This window comes from Triturus cristatus, chromosome 11 (genome assembly GCF_964204655.1).
Source record: "Triturus cristatus chromosome 11, aTriCri1.1, whole genome shotgun sequence".
Taxonomy (NCBI): Eukaryota; Metazoa; Chordata; class Amphibia; order Caudata; family Salamandridae; genus Triturus; species Triturus cristatus.
This window is the reverse complement of record NC_140594.1, coordinates 781,484,875-781,503,124: the sequence shown is the minus strand read 5'-3', so window position 1 is coordinate 781,503,124 and position 18,250 is coordinate 781,484,875.

Here is an 18,250-nt window from a genome sequence, read left to right as displayed (position 1 = left end):
ACCCTGGATCCATGAAAAAAGTTGCCAGACGGGGGAAAGCGGGATCAGGTTTTACCAATGGCAGAAGGCGCACTGCAGACAAGTGCTAACAATATAACCCAAAAACCATGTGCTATGTTTGTCATTTCTCCTACCATTCGCTAGCACTCCATTTTTCTTTTCATGAGGTGGTATGTTTGAGGTTTTTAGTGGTAGGACTGATATTGTTGTTAGGGTGCATGCTGTTACTGTCCTTCCTAACCCCACAAGAAACTATTTGATTTGTTATAAGTGATACGGTTCTGTAGATGCACTGCAAGTAACTCTCACACCACTCAGGTATTTATTCCATTTAAACACAGGTGCTTTGTCTAAAAAATGACATGGAAACTGACAACAGAGTTTGAGACATCAGTAGTTACAGTTTTGCTTAAGTTTCTGGGACTTGCGTCAAATCACAGGTGCAGTGTTCTCGCTCTCTGACCAAACCACTTACTCTTCATTGAGTTATCCTAAGCATCAACCAAAAGTGTAATTGGCTATATCAGTGTGAAAATGACGAAATGTAGAGCAATTTGTCTTGGACCTGATGCACAAAGCCAATCTGCAGTTGCAAAGTTTGCTCTTTGTAAAACAAATGGTTTGCAACCATAGAATACCTTTTTAAAATGTAAAAAGAGCCTAGAAGAGTTAGAAACGGTCATTTGGAACCCTTTCTAAAAATGCAAATAGAAGGGGGCATGAAAGGTGTATCCTCCTCGTATTTAACCAGTGCCAATGTTGTGTATGAATGGCTTGTGACCACAACTGCAGCTCTAAACTATTAATCTGTCTTTCCCCCTAAGTTGGGGAATCAACTGATTCCCAAAGTTGAAACTGTACATGTGGCTTTTTGTTTGGGAATTTTGTTGGGTGGCCATGAGAGTGGCAGGCAGCGGTCTAGTGGACCACCTCAAGCTACCTCAATTTCTTCCAAGCGTGTAAATGTTTTCTTTTCAAAAGCAGCACCTGTCTGTTTTCATGGAAAATTGGCTACTCTAAGCAGTTATCTACCTTAAAACGAAAAGCACTTGCAAAATGAATGTTTCACCTATTGCCTTTGCCAGTGCTTTTATATAAAGTCATATCAACAGCCCTTGTTCACATTTTAGAAATATTTTGTTGAGTTCAAAGTGGAAATTGCACACATCATCTATTATGCAGCTCTTGCTTGAGGGGAAACAGCGTTTACAACGCATGCTTTAGATCGCATGCCATTACAACGCGACCGCGTTGTTACAACACAAACCATTACATCGCAAGTCGTTACAACGACTTGCGGTAGGGGGCAGAAGGTGTTGGATTTACAGTCCAACACCTTCCCTGCTGTTGCACAAACTGGAGTAGGTATAGTAAATTATACTATTCCTAAATCCAGCGCGCCCCCTACAGCAAATCGTAACGACTTGCGATATAATGGTTTGCGTTGTAACAACGCGGTTGTTGTAATGACCGCGTTGTAATGGCATGAGATCTAAAGCATGCGTTGTAAAAATATATATTTCTTGCTTGAGACCTTGAAGCAGTTTCCTTTTGTCCCAGCCATTGTTGCAGATTCCTCTGAAATTATAATTCTCCATTTTCATTTGTCTGAGACTTAGCTGGAGTGGATTTTCTATAGGATCTCTCATCCTTCTATTTTCGACTTGAACAGATTAATACATGGTGCCTGGAAAGTTTGAATACAATTTGAATCCTGTAAGGCTTATAAATGTGTAGGACACATTAATGAAATATGAACATTGACAAAAGAAGGGAAAGAAGCCGCAGAAAAAATGTGAGAGCACAGAACGGAGACTGGAAAATAGACAAGAACATTATATGTTTTCCTTCCCTCAATAACAGCTTGAGATGTTTAACAAATAACTTTCCACTTGCAACATGCATGGTGCAAGGCAAGCAGGGAGGCAGGAAACAATGAGGTGGGGAGGCTCAAAGTGATGACGACGGGTGTTATGTTGCAGGGGCAGCAGCGCGACCGGCAACAGGCTTACTACTAGTGCGGTAACGCAGGGCGTGGGGGCAATAATCACACAGGAGCCGAGTGGTGTACTTTACTGGTTGTGACGTCATAGCCCAAATGGCTTACATACGTGCGCGACCCTCTTTATTAATTCAAGGTCACATGACCTCCACGTTGTGCGCCTGTTGCGTCCAGGCGCAACACAACATTCCTCCCCATTAAGCATGAAAACAACAACACTCAGCAACACCCTGAGCTGATCTCCAGCTCCTTTTATAAAGTGCTTGCGCTGCAAGGTTCAGCAAGTATAACATAAAACAATCTTACGTAAAGTAGTCCTTCAATCGGCAGGACGGTGCTGGGTTACCCCGCAGCTGATGCTGAGATAGTCCCCTGTTCTGGGAGTCACGATCTCCAACCCCCGAGGCCTCTCCGTCGTGCTGGGTCTCAGGACAGAGACCACGCCCTGGGCTCCGGGCCCCGTGCTTGACGCAGGACTCATCGATTCCCAGACATCTTCAGTGACCGGTGCGGTGCATCTGCTTCCTCACTGGAGCCGGCCTCTGCCCCTGATGTGCTCTGGGTACTGTTTTCAGAATGGGCTGGGGAAGGCACCGACCTTTCTGGTTGATACTTCTTGAAGTGTGACACATATCGAGTTATAGTTTCTCTTCCTCGTCTGGCGACAATCCGGGTTCCTTTGATATTGATTACAGTCCACGGGTTCTTCTCGTATGTCAACCTGAACTTGCCACTTGTGATTCGATTCTTGAGTAGTACCTCATCACCTCTCCGCAGCTGGGACACTTGGGCCCTCCGTCTGTGACTGACCTGTGCATGTGCATTGCATCGCCGGGCATCAATCTGGAGGTCATCCAGGGCTTCCGGCTGCCACTTGGAGTGATGAGGGATTGAGTCAGTGACCACTCGCCCCATGAGAAGATGGGCTGGGGCAACGCCAGTCGTGGTGTGGGGTGTTTGGCGATAACTCCTCAAGAATGTAAAAATGGCCAGCTCAATGGACTGTCCTTTATCGTGCGCAATTCGGATTACTTTATTCAAAGTCTGCATGAATCTCTCCGCCTCGCCATTTGCTTGTGGGCACCGGGGTGTGATTCTTCTGTGGTGAATGCTAAGAGACTTCAAATAAGAGGCAAATTCTTGCCCTTGGAAGGGGGGTCATTGTCTGTCCTTAGTTCTTGTATGAGGCCATGCGTGGCCATGATCTTTTCAGGCTTTGGTATTACCTCCACAGCACTGGGCACCGATATGATCTCGACCTCCGGGTATTTAGAATGGTCATCAATAGCCACAAACGTGTGACGTCCGTCAGAAAGGCTACCAAAATCTAGGCTGACTCGGGACCACGGAGTTGCCGGATGTGGTTCTACCATGATTGGAGCAGGTCGGGGTGTCTCCCCCGTCACTTGACAGGCCGCACACGTCCGGACCGTGGCTTCTACAAGTTCATCCATTAGCGGGAACCACACCTTGGTTCGGAGTCTGGACTTAGGCTTGACTATGCCTTGATGTCCGATGTGTGCCAGATGGAAAACTTGCTCAGTTAACGACGTCGGGATTACCAGCCTGTGTCCTCTTGGGAAAAGTTATGTATCAATGGGGTAACCCGATAGACCACTGGACTCGGGTGTATATATTGGTATGTGAGAAGACAGTCACAGTGGAACAGTTTGACTCAATTAGAACGCAAGTTTATAATGTAAACTTAAATAGAATTATGACAACACCTTATTGAGATACACAAATGACTGTATTTAATTGTTTGAACATAGAAAAAGGTCAACATATCAACCTATTCGACAGACAAACGCATGTCAAAATCATCATTTTCAATTAATAAGGGTGTAAGTAAAGTGAAAGGTGCAACATAAATCGGGGTAAGTGCAGACAATGTGAAGGGGAAGGTCGTGTGTTTAAGAACATCCAAAATCAATTTGAAGACCTAACCTGCCACTCGAATGGCAATAACACAAATGCAATAACATGAACAAGAAAAGCAGTTATAAAATCACTGTCAGTCTCATGTATTGAACAAAGGGAAAGAAAGTCGTCGACGTTTCGACCCCTAATCGAGCCAGCAATTAGGAAATCTTGGAAGCGGGGTCTTCTTCAGGACCAGTGGGGGGTAGAGAAGATGGACTTACACCTAGGGATAATGAGTAGTGTTAGTACGGTGTGTCTATGGGGTCATTAAATGTCAATAAGTAGAATTAAGATATTATTTACCAACAACAGCAGGGATGACTCATGCTGGACTATTTGTAGATTGGGCCTGGACGGCTCCTAAAACAAAAAGACGGAACAAGAGGAGAAAGCACATCTGGATGGGGTCTCAATTACGGCCTAATGATCAAACCAAGATGGTGTACTACTCACCATTCAATGTTGAAAAACCGGTGCTATTGATGAGGATATTCCTATCGGTATCTGAAGAATCAGATTGGGAAGTGGTTCAAACGTAACCAGAGCTGGGGGGGCAAGAACACGAATTACAAACCTCAAAACCAGGATTGGTAGTATACCTAAAACATTCTGGTATAAACATCATGGGACCCACAAGAATAAAAGTAAAAGTTTAAAAACAGAATAACGGCAAATAGTCACCGTGAGGCAATGGGGGTACGGGAACGTTAGAACAAACAGCGCAGCGGGGTCTTTGGAGTTTAAACAATCTATAATAAGCGAACACCCAGCGTGTTACAGAATTAACATGTGACCCGCCTGACGGCTCTAAGGGCCCGGAATTCAGTCAATAGATGTGTGGCTGGCAAAAGCCCAGATGGCGGCTTTTACATCTAAAACCCAACAAGGGCAATGTATCTCACAGCGTGTTACGGAATTAACGTGTAACCCGCCTGGGGGCTCTAGAAGCCCAGACTACAGTCAATTAATGTGTGGCTGGCCAAAGCTCTTATTGCGGCTTTTACATCTAAAACCCAACAAGGCGAAGTGTCTCGCAACGGGAGATTCGCAAATGGAGAGGTGAGGAGGAGCAACACCCAGTCTCTTAGTGGGGCAAAGGCAGGTGAGCAGCGTGAAGAGAGACAATCTCCAGAAAGAAGAAAAAGCGCGCATGCATCGCGGTCTGACATACCTCCCGGGCAGCGTCAACAGCGTCTGACAGCTAACCCTGGGAGGTGTCACATGACCCTTTAAGTAGCTGACGAAAGCAGGTACGTCAAGGATTAGCGCGTGACGCGCTCATTGGACAAGGGCAGGGGGTGTGTGTGTGTCAGCACAGCTGAACACTCGGAAGAGGCAAAACTGAAAGTGTTTTCACACGGGCGGCAGACAGAGTTCAACACCGCACGAAGGGCACTCAATTGTGCCGATAAAGACTGCTGTCAACCAGCTTACAATCTAAATATCTTGCTTATAACATTGAGGCATGATATTCACAGTAATGTACGTAAATGCAAAGATATGGATAAAAAACACTTTGTCCGATATACGTCAACGTGAAAACCAATTCATAACCGTGAACACCAATTCATACAACAGCATAAAAATTAGAGAACAGTTTAGCTTCCAGGGTGAAGTATATACAGAGGTAATGGCCTGACTGCAAAGGCAGCTTACAATCTGATGCAGTGTTAGACTGCCCTCAACGGATTAATAGTAAACATCTAAGTAGAGTTTAGCTAGGATTTTAAAAGGGGAATAAAGGCAGTTATGAGCCTAAAAAGATGGAAAAAGTGTCAGTAATGTGATATGTGCCATGTAACAGAGATCCATAAACGGTATACATGGACGAGAATGCCCCAAATGTAAAGGCTAGGTGTTATTCAGCAGGGATAATTGTGCATATGTAGCGTCAAGTTCGTTAAGGCCATTACGGACAGAGTCCAACCTGTCCATCCATTTGCATTCACGGGTATTAAGAATTGCTCCCAGGTCGCCTCCCCTGATGCCCAAAGTGATGGCCTCAAGAACTAGCCATTTCATCGATTCAGGGGGATGGTTGGATGCTGAAAAATGTTCAACCATGGGGGCCCCCGTGGTGTTGCACCTTATTCTGCTACAATGTTGTAGGATGCGGCACTTGATCCTCTGAGTAGTCTGACCTACGTATATTTTGTTGCAGGGACAGACAATCGCGTAAATGACATTCTTGGTATTACAGTTTGTCAATGATTTTAGGGGCACCGTGCAATTACTATATTGAAACACTTTAGTTTCAATGGTGAGATTGCATGCTTTACATTGTCCACATTTGACATGGCCCACTGGTGCCGGAAGTTGCCACATTGATTCTATTGTTGGCTTAGGAGGTGTGTCCAGAAAGGACTTTACCACTTGATCACGAACATTTCTGCCCTTCTTAAAGGAGTGCATTGGTGGTTCCGGGAGATGTAATTCCGATGATACCAGATGCCAGTGTTTGTTTATGATGTGCCGGATTTCGTTGCTCCTGGTGTTGAAGGTGGTAACGCATATTAACCTGTTGAGGTCCTCATCGCGGTTCTTTGGAGTTAGGAGCATATCCCTATGATTGAACCATGCTCTCTCAATTAGTCTAGCAATCAGATCATCAGATTCATTAAAAAAGTCCTCCTTCCGTGTACAATTTCTCCTAATCCTGAGGAACTGGCCAAAAGGCAGATTATCACGTAGGCCTCGTGGATGGTGACTCCCATATCTGAGTAGCGTGTTTCTCTCAGTAGGCTTTCGGTACAGGGTCGTGTATAGGCACTCATCCGCAGTTTTGATAGAGATATCCAAGAAGTCAATGGTGGACTTGTCTTTGTGAATAGTAAACTGGATATCACCTGTTCTCTCATTAAGCCATTTGAAAAAATTGTTGAGTTCCGAATCACTGCCTGTCCAAATCATGAGGACATCATCGATGTAACGTTTCCAGTACGCAACTTGCCTATTAAATGGATTTATGATGTTGTTCACAAAGGTCTGCTCAAAGTCGTCCATATACAGGATCGCCAGGTCCGGAGCAAAGCTGGCCCCCATCGCGACGCCTTTAGTCTGCATGAAGTACTCATTTTGGAAGAGAAAGAAATTTTGTGTCATCGCTATAGTGAGTAATTGTATTATGAACTCAGATGGGACATATGTAGGTTGTGTTCTTGTGTCCAAATATTTTGACATCACGTCTAGAGCATGTTGTTGTGGGATGCTGGTATATAATGACACAATGTCCAGCGTGACAAGGATCTGGGTATCAGGATTGAAAGACATACCATCAATTAAGTTGATGACCTGCATCGTGTCTCGTACATATGACCCGGTTTGCTCAGCCAAAGGTTTTAGGAAGAAATCCACGTATTTACACAAGGGTTCAAGGATTGACCCACATCCGGAGACTATAGGGCGCCCAGGTGGTCGTTGTTGATTCTTATGGACTTTAGGTAGGGTGTAAATCGTTGGAATGCGTGGATGAGTCTGGTTCAGGTAGGCAAATTCCAAATTTGAGAGGAAACCTTGAGCAAGGCCATCCTGAGTTGTTCGCAAAATCATGCTACTGATTTTCTTGGAGGGATTATGATTTAATCTGGTGTAACTAACACCATCATTCAGTTGGGAGTAAATCTCGGCCTTATAGTCCTCCACATTCTGAAGCACGATGGCACCACCCTTATCAGCAGGTTTGATGACTATTGAGCGATTGTTTTTGAGGTTCTCAAGGGCTTTCCTTTCACCACTGGTAACGTTGTGTGTTACATATTTCTTAATGGAACACATGTTGAGGGCCTCCTTGAGCACAGTGCTCTCATAGGTTAACAGCCGATGTGAAACCATTTGTGAGGTTGGAGTAAAAGAGGATGGAGTCCGGAGTCCAGTATAGGATGTCGTAGAGTGAATTGGGGACTGACGGAAAAAGTAGCGTAACCTCATCTTACGAAAGAAACGGTGTAATTCAGTTTGCAGATTAAATTTGTTAGGATATGTGGTGGGGACGTACGATAATCCTTTACTGAGAACCTTATGTTCATCATTGGTCAATACATGATTGGACAAATTCATGATAGGGTCCTTGATGGTGGTCACCAGCGATAGACCCGGCGTCTCGTTTGAATTTCCCCGTGCTGTTCCTGGGGGAAATGCACTTGCTTCTGGGCAGGGGTCATACCCTGTGGTTGGCCTCGACCCCATCCTTGTTGAAGGTGGCCGCGTCCCCGGCCTCTGTTCCAGTTCCAATTCGTATTCCTTCCTCTTGGTGGTCGCCATTGTCTGTCCTCTAAAAAAGAAGGTCCAGATGGTGGATAATATGCAGTGTCCTGGTCTTGGTAGTTGAGACTGATCCCTGCTTGTTCGCTGTCGCTACCAGTGGATCCTGTTGAGTCGGAGAAAGTTGTGAATCTCCGGGTACCTCTGAAACCACCCCTTCCTCTATTGAAAAAACGACCCTGCTGATCCTGTTTGTAATAGTCGTCGTGTAAATATGGGTAGGTCAACTTCTTGTCATAGACACGTACGTCTTTGGAGAGTTTGTCAAGCTTCTTCGCTTGAGTATTAATGTCGAATTCTTTGATTGTCTTCTCAAGGCGCTCCAAGGCTTCTTTGGCGTTCGTCAAAGCGCTGTCAGTGGAAATATCGCGTTTGAGATCTGCGATTTCTTTCATAAGTTTCTCGACCTGTTCAAGGGCTGTTTCTACCCCAAGCACCATCCAGTGCCGTGAACAGTTGTTGGCAACAAAACTGAAGCCCTCCTTGAACTTGGGTTGGTCCACAAAGATCGCAGGCTCGTTCTTGACTTGTAATCCTACCGGGATGACATTAGCCTGTAGGTATTTGGTCAGGACGTGTCCGTGTAATCTTGTACGGATTAGCTTTTTCTCCAGTCTTTCCAGTTTGTTTATCTTTTCGTTGAGAGACACATCTATGTTGGGAGTGTTGGAGGTTATGAAAAGATTAGTGGGGTCCTGAATGAGATTGGCGATGTACTCCTCAGTATAAGATAAAGTTTCATTTGCCGTCATAATGTGAAAATGCAAATTAAATAGGCTAAAAGCAAATACCCTCGCAGGAAGAACCTGCACTAGGATGAGTTATGTATCAATGGGGTAACCCGATAGACCACTGGACTCGGGTGTATATATTGGTATGTGAGAAGACAGTCACAGTGGAACAGTTTGACTCAATTAGAACGCAAGTTTATAATGTAAACTTAAATAGAATTATGACAACACCTTATTGAGATACACAAATGACTGTATTTAATTGTTTGAACATAGAAAAAGGTCAACATATCAACCTATTCGACAGACAAACGCATGTCAAAATCATCATTTTCAATTAATAAGGGTGTAAGTAAAGTGAAAGGTGCAACATAAATCGGGGTAAGTGCAGACAATGTGAAGGGGAAGGTCGTGTGTTTAAGAACATCCAAAATCAATTTGAAGACCTAACCTGCCACTCGAATGGCAATAACACAAATGCAATAACATGAACAAGAAAAGCAGTTATAAAATCACTGTCAGTCTCATGTATTGAACAAAGGGAAAGAAAGTCGTCGACGTTTCGACCCCTAATCGAGCCAGCAATTAGGAAATCTTGGAAGCGGGGTCTTCTTCAGGACCAGTGGGGGGTAGAGAAGATGGACTTACACCTAGGGATAATGAGTAGTGTTAGTACGGTGTGTCTATGGGGTCATTAAATGTCAATAAGTAGAATTAAGATATTATTTACCAACAACAGCAGGGATGACTCATGCTGGACTATTTGTAGATTGGGCCTGGACGGCTCCTAAAACAAAAAGACGGAACAAGAGGAGAATGCACATCTGGATGGGGTCTCAATTACGGCCTAATGATCAAACCAAGATGGTGTACTACTCACCATTCAATGTTGAAAAACCGGTGCTATTGATGAGGATATTCCTATCGGTATCTGAAGAATCAGATTGGGAAGTGGTTCAAACGTAACCAGAGCTGGGGGGGCAAGAACACGAATTACAAACCTCAAAACCAGGATTGGTAGTATACCTAAAACATTCTGGTATAAACATCATGGGACCCACAAGAATAAAAGTAAAAGTTTAAAAACAGAATAACGGCAAATAGTCACCGTGAGGCAATGGGGGTACGGGAACGTTAGAACAAACAGCGCAGCGGGGTCTTTGGAGTTTAAACAATCTATAATAAGCGAACACCCAGCGTGTTACAGAATTAACATGTGACCCGCCTGACGGCTCTAAGGGCCCGGAATTCAGTCAATAGATGTGTGGCTGGCAAAAGCCCAGATGGCGGCTTTTACATCTAAAACCCAACAAGGGCAATGTATCTCACAGCGTGTTACGGAATTAACGTGTAACCCGCCTGGCGGCTCTAGAAGCCCAGACTACAGTCAATTAATGTGTGGCTGGCCAAAGCTCTTATTGCGGCTTTTACATCTAAAACCCAACAAGGCGAAGTGTCTCGCAACGGGAGATTCGCAAATGGAGAGGTGAGGAGGAGCAACACCCAGTCTCTTAGTGGGGCAAAGGCAGGTGAGCAGCGTGAAGAGAGACAATCTCCAGAAAGAAGAAAAAGCGCGCATGCATCGCGGTCTGACATACCTCCCGGGCAGCGTCAACAGCATCTGACAGCTAACCCTGGGAGGTGTCACATGACCCTTTAAGTAGCTGACGAAAGCAGGTACGTCAAGGATTAGCGCGTGACGCGCTCATTGGACAAGGGCAGGGGGTGTGTGTGTGTCAGCACAGCTGAACACTCGGAAGAGGCAAAACTGAAAGTGTTTTCACACGGGCGGCAGACAGAGTTCAACACCGCACGAAGGGCACTCAATTGTGCCGATAAAGACTGCTGTCAACCAGCTTACAATCTAAATATCTTGCTTATAACATTGAGGCATGATATTCACAGTAATGTACGTAAATGCAAAGATATGGATAAAAAACACTTTGTCCGATATACGTCAACGTGAAAACCAATTCATAACCGTGAACACCAATTCATACAACAGCATAAAAATTAGAGAACAGTTTAGCTTCCAGGGTGAAGTATATACAGAGGTAATGGCCTGACTGCAAAGGCAGCTTACAATCTGATGCAGTGTTAGACTGCCCTCAACGGATTAATAGTAAACATCTAAGTAGAGTTTAGCTAGGATTTTAAAAGGGGAATAAAGGCAGTTATGAGCCTAAAAAGATGGAAAAAGTGTCAGTAATGTGATATGTGCCATGTAACAGAGATCCATAAACGGTATACATGGACGAGAATGCCCCAAATGTAAAGGCTAGGTGTTATTCAGCAGGGATAATTGTGCATATGTAGCGTCAAGTTCGTTAAGGCCATTACGGACAGAGTCCAACCTGTCCATCCATTTGCATTCACGGGTATTAAGAATTGCTCCCAGGTCGCCTCCCCTGATGCCCAAAGTGATGGCCTCAAGAACTAGCCATTTCATCGATTCAGGGGGATGGTTGGATGCTGAAAAATGTTCAACCATGGGGGCCCCCGTGGTGTTGCACCTTATTCTGCTACAATGTTGTAGGATGCGGCACTTGATCCTCTGAGTAGTCTGACCTACGTATATTTTGTTGCAGGGACAGACAATCGCGTAAATGACATTCTTGGTATTACAGTTTGTCAATGATTTTAGGGGCACCGTGCAATTACTATATTGAAACACTTTAGTTTCAATGGTGAGATTGCATGCTTTACATTGTCCACATTTGACATGGCCCACTGGTGCCGGAAGTTGCCACATTGATTCTATTGTTGGCTTAGGAGGTGTGTCCAGAAAGGACTTTACCACTTGATCACGAACATTTCTGCCCTTCTTAAAGGAGTGCATTGGTGGTTCCGGGAGATGTAATTCCGATGATACCAGATGCCAGTGTTTGTTTATGATGTGCCGGATTTCGTTGCTCCTGGTGTTGAAGGTGGTAACGCATATTAACCTGTTGAGGTCCTCATCGCGGTTCTTTGGAGTTAGGAGCATATCCCTATGATTGAACCATGCTCTCTCAATTAGTCTAGCAATCAGATCATCAGATTCATTAAAAAAGTCCTCCTTCCGTGTACAATTTCTCCTAATCCTGAGGAACTGGCCAAAAGGCAGATTATCACGTAGGCCTCGTGGATGGTGACTCCCATATCTGAGTAGCGTGTTTCTCTCAGTAGGCTTTCGGTACAGGGTCGTGTATAGGCACTCATCCGCAGTTTTGATAGAGATATCCAAGAAGTCAATGGTGGACTTGTCTTTGTGAATAGTAAACTGGATATCACCTGTTCTCTCATTAAGCCATTTGAAAAAATTGTTGAGTTCCGAATCACTGCCTGTCCAAATCATGAGGACATCATCGATGTAACGTTTCCAGTACGCAACTTGCCTATTAAATGGATTTATGATGTTGTTCACAAAGGTCTGCTCAAAGTCGTCCATATACAGGATCGCCAGGTCCGGAGCAAAGCTGGCCCCCATCGCGACGCCTTTAGTCTGCATGAAGTACTCATTTTGGAAGAGAAAGAAATTTTGTGTCATCGCTATAGTGAGTAATTGTATTATGAACTCAGATGGGACATATGTAGGTTGTGTTCTTGTGTCCAAATATTTTGACATCACGTCTAGAGCATGTTGTTGTGGGATGCTGGTATATAATGACACAATGTCCAGCGTGACAAGGATCTGGGTATCAGGATTGAAAGACATACCATCAATTAAGTTGATGACCTGCATCGTGTCTCGTACATATGACCCGGTTTGCTCAGCCAAAGGTTTTAGGAAGAAATCCACGTATTTACACAAGGGTTCAAGGATTGACCCACATCCGGAGACTATAGGGCGCCCAGGTGGTCGTTGTTGATTCTTATGGACTTTCGGTAGGGTGTAAATCGTTGGAATGCGTGGATGAGTCTGGTTCAGGTAGGCAAATTCCAAATTTGAGAGGAAACCTTGAGCAAGGCCATCCTGAGTTGTTCGCAAAATCATGCTACTGATTTTCTTGGAGGGATTATGATTTAATCTGGTGTAACTAACACCATCATTCAGTTGGGAGTAAATCTCGGCCTTATAGTCCTCCACATTCTGAAGCACGATGGCACCACCCTTATCAGCAGGTTTGATGACTATTGAGCGATTGTTTTTGAGGTTCTCAAGGGCTTTCCTTTCACCACTGGTAACGTTGTGTGTTACATATTTCTTAATGGAACACATGTTGAGGGCCTCCTTGAGCACAGTGCTCTCATAGGTTAACAGCCGATGTGAAACCATTTGTGAGGTTGGAGTAAAAGAGGATGGAGTCCGGAGTCCAGTATAGGATGTCGTAGAGTGAATTGGGGACTGACGGAAAAAGTAGCGTAACCTCATCTTACGAAAGAAACGGTGTAATTCAGTTTGCAGATTAAATTTGTTAGGATATGTGGTGGGGACGTACGATAATCCTTTACTGAGAACCTTATGTTCATCATTGGTCAATACATGATTGGACAAATTCATGATAGGGTCCTTGATGGTGGTCACCAGCGATAGACCCGGCGTCTCGTTTGAATTTCCCCGTGCTGTTCCTGGGGGAAATGCACTTGCTTCTGGGCAGGGGTCATACCCTGTGGTTGGCCTCGACCCCATCCTTGTTGAAGGTGGCCGCGTCCCCGGCCTCTGTTCCAGTTCCAATTCGTATTCCTTCCTCTTGGTGGTCGCCATTGTCTGTCCTCTAAAAAAGAAGGTCCAGATGGTGGATAATATGCAGTGTCCTGGTCTTGGTAGTTGAGACTGATCCCTGCTTGTTCGCTGTCGCTACCAGTGGATCCTGTTGAGTCGGAGAAAGTTGTGAATCTCCGGGTACCTCTGAAACCACCCCTTCCTCTATTGAAAAAACGACCCTGCTGATCCTGTTTGTAATAGTCGTCGTGTAAATATGGGTAGGTCAACTTCTTGTCATAGACACGTACGTCTTTGGAGAGTTTGTCAAGCTTCTTCGCTTGAGTATTAATGTCGAATTCTTTGATTGTCTTCTCAAGGCGCTCCAAGGCTTCTTTGGCGTTCGTCAAAGCGCTGTCAGTGGAAATATCGCGTTTGAGATCTGCGATTTCTTTCATAAGTTTCTCGACCTGTTCAAGGGCTGTTTCTACCCCAAGCACCATCCAGTGCCGTGAACAGTTGTTGGCAACAAAACTGAAGCCCTCCTTGAACTTGGGTTGGTCCACAAAGATCGCAGGCTCGTTCTTGACTTGTAATCCTACCGGGATGACATTAGCCTGTAGGTATTTGGTCAGGACGTGTCCGTGTAATCTTGTACGGATTAGCTTTTTCTCCAGTCTTTCCAGTTTGTTTATCTTTTCGTTGAGAGACACATCTATGTTGGGAGTGTTGGAGGTTATGAAAAGATTAGTGGGGTCCTGAATGAGATTGGCGATGTACTCCTCAGTATAAGATAAAGTTTCATTTGCCGTCATAATGTGAAAATGCAAATTAAATAGGCTAAAAGCAAATACCCTCGCAGGAAGAACCTGCACTAGGATGAGTTATGTATCAATGGGGTAACCCGATAGACCACTGGACTCGGGTGTATATATTGGTATGTGAGAAGACAGTCACAGTGGAACAGTTTGACTCAATTAGAACGCAAGTTTATAATGTAAACTTAAATAGAATTATGACAACACCTTATTGAGATACACAAATGACTGTATTTAATTGTTTGAACATAGAAAAAGGTCAACATATCAACCTATTCGACAGACAAACGCATGTCAAAATCATCATTTTCAATTAATAAGGGTGTAAGTAAAGTGAAAGGTGCAACATAAATCGGGGTAAGTGCAGACAATGTGAAGGGGAAGGTCGTGTGTTTAAGAACATCCAAAATCAATTTGAAGACCTAACCTGCCACTCGAATGGCAATAACACAAATGCAATAACATGAACAAGAAAAGCAGTTATAAAATCACTGTCAGTCTCATGTATTGAACAAAGGGAAAGAAAGTCGTCGACGTTTCGACCCCTAATCGAGCCAGCAATTAGGAAATCTTGGAAGCGGGGTCTTCTTCAGGACCAGTGGGGGGTAGAGAAGATGGACTTACACCTAGGGATAATGAGTAGTGTTAGTACGGTGTGTCTATGGGGTCATTAAATGTCAATAAGTAGAATTAAGATATTATTTACCAACAACAGCAGGGATGACTCATGCTGGACTATTTGTAGATTGGGCCTGGACGGCTCCTAAAACAAAAAGACGGAACAAGAGGAGAATGCACATCTGGATGGGGTCTCAATTACGGCCTAATGATCAAACCAAGATGGTGTACTACTCACCATTCAATGTTGAAAAACCGGTGCTATTGATGAGGATATTCCTATCGGTATCTGAAGAATCAGATTGGGAAGTGGTTCAAACGTAACCAGAGCTGGGGGGGCAAGAACATGAATTACAAACCTCAAAACCAGGATTGGTAGTATACCTAAAACATTCTGGTATAAACATCATGGGACCCACAAGAATAAAAGTAAAAGTTTAAAAACAGAATAACGGCAAATAGTCACCGTGAGGCAATGGGGGTACGGGAACGTTAGAACAAACAGCGCAGCGGGGTCTTTGGAGTTTAAACAATCTATAATAAGCGAACACCCAGCGTGTTACAGAATTAACATGTGACCCGCCTGACGGCTCTAAGGGCCCGGAATTCAGTCAATAGATGTGTGGCTGGCAAAAGCCCAGATGGCGGCTTTTACATCTAAAACCCAACAAGGGCAATGTATCTCACAGCGTGTTACGGAATTAACGTGTAACCCGCCTGGCGGCTCTAGAAGCCCAGACTACAGTCAATTAATGTGTGGCTGGCCAAAGCTCTTATTGCGGCTTTTACATCTAAAACCCAACAAGGCGAAGTGTCTCGCAACGGGAGATTCGCAAATGGAGAGGTGAGGAGGAGCAACACCCAGTCTCTTAGTGGGGCAAAGGCAGGTGAGCAGCGTGAAGAGAGACAATCTCCAGAAAGAAGAAAAAGCGCGCATGCATCGCGGTCTGACATACCTCCCGGGCAGCGTCAACAGCGTCTGACAGCTAACCCTGGGAGGTGTCACATGACCCTTTAAGTAGCTGACGAAAGCAGGTACGTCAAGGATTAGCGCGTGACGCGCTCATTGGACAAGGGCAGGGGGTGTGTGTGTGTCAGCACAGCTGAACACTCGGAAGAGGCAAAACTGAAAGTGTTTTCACACGGGCGGCAGACAGAGTTCAACACCGCACGAAGGGCACTCAATTGTGCCGATAAAGACTGCTGTCAACCAGCTTACAATCTAAATATCTTGCTTATAACATTGAGGCATGATATTCACAGTAATGTACGTAAATGCAAAGATATGGATAAAAAACACTTTGTCCGATATACGTCAACGTGAAAACCAATTCATAACCGTGAACACCAATTCATACAACAGCATAAAAATTAGAGAACAGTTTAGCTTCCAGGGTGAAGTATATACAGAGGTAATGGCCTGACTGCAAAGGCAGCTTACAATCTGATGCAGTGTTAGACTGCCCTCAACGGATTAATAGTAAACATCTAAGTAGAGTTTAGCTAGGATTTTAAAAGGGGAATAAAGGCAGTTATGAGCCTAAAAAGATGGAAAAAGTGTCAGTAATGTGATATGTGCCATGTAACAGAGATCCATAAACGGTATACATGGACGAGAATGCCCCAAATGTAAAGGCTAGGTGTTATTCAGCAGGGATAATTGTGCATATGTAGCGTCAAGTTCGTTAAGGCCATTACGGACAGAGTCCAACCTGTCCATCCATTTGCATTCACGGGTATTAAGAATTGCTCCCAGGTCGCCTCCCCTGATGCCCAAAGTGATGGCCTCAAGAACTAGCCATTTCATCGATTCAGGGGGATGGTTGGATGCTGAAAAATGTTCAACCATGGGGGCCCCCGTGGTGTTGCACCTTATTCTGCTACAATGTTGTAGGATGCGGCACTTGATCCTCTGAGTAGTCTGACCTACGTATATTTTGTTGCAGGGACAGACAATCGCGTAAATGACATTCTTGGTATTACAGTTTGTCAATGATTTTAGGGGCACCGTGCAATTACTATATTGAAACACTTTAGTTTCAATGGTGAGATTGCATGCTTTACATTGTCCACATTTGACATGGCCCACTGGTGCCGGAAGTTGCCACATTGATTCTATTGTTGGCTTAGGAGGTGTGTCCAGAAAGGACTTTACCACTTGATCACGAACATTTCTGCCCTTCTTAAAGGAGTGCATTGGTGGTTCCGGGAGATGTAATTCCGATGATACCAGATGCCAGTGTTTGTTTATGATGTGCCGGATTTCGTTGCTCCTGGTGTTGAAGGTGGTAACGCATATTAACCTGTTGAGGTCCTCATCGCGGTTCTTTGGAGTTAGGAGCATATCCCTATGATTGAACCATGCTCTCTCAATTAGTCTAGCAATCAGATCATCAGATTCATTAAAAAAGTCCTCCTTCCGTGTACAATTTCTCCTAATCCTGAGGAACTGGCCAAAAGGCAGATTATCACGTAGGCCTCGTGGATGGTGACTCCCATATCTGAGTAGCGTGTTTCTCTCAGTAGGCTTTCGGTACAGGGTCGTGTATAGGCACTCATCCGCAGTTTTGATAGAGATATCCAAGAAGTCAATGGTGGACTTGTCTTTGTGAATAGTAAACTGGATATCACCTGTTCTCTCATTAAGCCATTTGAAAAAATTGTTGAGTTCCGAATCACTGCCTGTCCAAATCATGAGGACATCATCGATGTAACGTTTCCAGTACGCAACTTGCCTATTAAATGGATTTATGATGTTGTTCACAAAGGTCTGCTCAAAGTCGTCCATATACAGGATCGCCAGGTCCGGAGCAAAGCTGGCCCCCATCGCGACGCCTTTAGTCTGCATGAAGTACTCATTTTGGAAGAGAAAGAAATTTTGTGTCATCGCTATAGTGAGTAATTGTATTATGAACTCAGATGGGACATATGTAGGTTGTGTTCTTGTGTCCAAATATTTTGACATCACGTCTAGAGCATGTTGTTGTGGGATGCTGGTATATAATGACACAATGTCCAGCGTGACAAGGATCTGGGTATCAGGATTGAAAGACATACCATCAATTAAGTTGATGACCTGCATCGTGTCTCGTACATATGACCCGGTTTGCTCAGCCAAAGGTTTTAGGAAGAAATCCACGTATTTACACAAGGGTTCAAGGATTGACCCACATCCGGAGACTATAGGGCGCCCAGGTGGTCGTTGTTGATTCTTTTGGACTTTAGGTAGGGTGTAAATCGTTGGAATGCGTGGATGAGTCTGGTTCAGGTAGGC